The sequence below is a fragment of the Tupaia chinensis genome, unplaced genomic scaffold, assembly GCF_000334495.1.
Source record: "Tupaia chinensis unplaced genomic scaffold, TupChi_1.0 Scaffold000437_1, whole genome shotgun sequence".
NCBI classification, from domain to species: domain Eukaryota; kingdom Metazoa; phylum Chordata; class Mammalia; order Scandentia; family Tupaiidae; genus Tupaia; species Tupaia belangeri.
Window position 1 is genome coordinate 3,938,419 of NW_006159942.1, and position 2,003 is coordinate 3,940,421.

The window sequence follows — 2,003 nt, forward strand, 5'->3', positions numbered from 1 at the left end:
TGTATGGGCACAGCTGGGTACTACTTTATAGTATGTTCATTCTACTCACTGGGGTTTATGCCTAGGGTCAGATTTGGGTACATGTATAGGTATGTGTCAGCTGTGCTAGCTATTGGATATATTTAGACTAATTAAGCTCACTGGCAGAACAAATTAATGGGGGGGGCGGAAGGCATGGAGGGCAACCATGGATGCCAGGGACAATGGAGGAGGAAGATGGGACATAGCAGAGGGTGGGGGATGGGGAATCAGGGATGGCAAGACAAAGGGCAAGGGATGCAGGATGTAAGAAATGTAAAATTATTTGCTGAGAACATGTATGTGGATGTGCTTGATTGAACCAATGCACAGTTTATTTTGGATGGAAAATTCATTGGTGTGTTGTGATGGTGTATAGTGAATTAATGTAGAAAATAAAAATTAAAGACAATAAAAATAAAAAAATAAAATAAAATAAAGTGAAAAGAAGCACGTGTTTTGTAATTTTCATAGTATATAATTTACATATAGCTTTTGTAAATAAGCAAAATTTTGAAATATACTATTGTACAACAAATATTTATGTGTTAAATTATGGGAAAAAAAGAAGCACTTAGAAGAGAAAAGAAAGTATGAAATTAGGGAGAGAATCACAGGAGCATAAATAATACAGGCAACATTCTAGTTCTTTAGCTGTAAGTAGATATTATGAGTGTGGGTTTTATTAGTCTAGTTTGGTGTTTATTATACATTACCTGCATTTTTTTACATGTTGATTTCTAAAGGAATTATTTATTTATTTATTTATTTATCTATTTATTTATTTAATTCCATTTGTCATTATTATTTTTCAATTCGACCAGATAGAGACAGAGAGTGAGAAAGGGAAAGGGAAAGCAAGAAAGCAAGCAGCCAGGTCCAGGACTAGAACCGTGGTCGACCATGTGGGAATCCGGCACCTTTAACCACCACACCACCTGCCAGTCCCCATATGTTGGTTTTTACAGAGATTTTATTAGAAGAGAAAGATATCAAGAGTAGGGCTCTAGAATTAACAAGATATAATTAAGAAAGCAAGAAAAAGAAAGCAAAAACCATTTCCAAGATCTGCTTGTGCAGACTGTGTCTTCTTTAAGATAAATGTATTCGCTGCAATTAGGAACATGATATTTATGTATTTATAAACATATTTTTCCTTGAATAGTTCTTGTTAAATAATATTTTTCTTATAATGTTGATAAGTTCCCAGAAGGACTCCAGTAAGTAACACTTACCTCACTTTTTTCCTGGGGTGCGGGGGAGAACATAAGCTGAATGTATCTCTAATAATAAATATAAGAAAAACTTGTAAATGAAAGAATATGTCAAATGTGTGATACAATCAGTAAAATCAAATCTCTACAAGGAAGACAGGAGAGAGAAAAATCTACTAAGAAACACTTGGGCCAGTCTGCGGCATAGTAGTTAAGAAAGCAAAATCTCATCTGGCCAATGGTGGAGAATCCCAGCCCCATTGGGATTGAAAAATTCACCCAAGCATGTGTATGCCCATGATCCTATATGGATGGAGAAATGGGCACGAGATTGCCACGTGACCCCCAAGTTTAACTATTTTTATCACTACCTAGCAGGAGAATCCCAGAATACCTAAATTATGTATACCCTAATGACAAATTAAGAGTCTTTCACCAGAAGCCTTATTAACTTTATGATAAACTATAGGGGCCTAAACTACTGAGGCCTTCCAAAAAAATTAGATCAACCTCGTAAGCCTGATAATAAATAGTTTCCAGAGCATTAGGAATATTTTATGGACTATAAACCTTTAAAAAAAAATAGACTCCTGGATCTTAATGGGGTATATAGTGAATGAATATTAATGGATACCCAGTATCCATTCTCTCTCCTTATGGTATAAGCAGCTCAATTTTTGTTTGACAGAACATTTTTTTTTTTGAGAGGTTTTTTGCTATAGGGCGCATTCAAGTGAAATTATACATAACTAAATGATAGTAATGTCATTC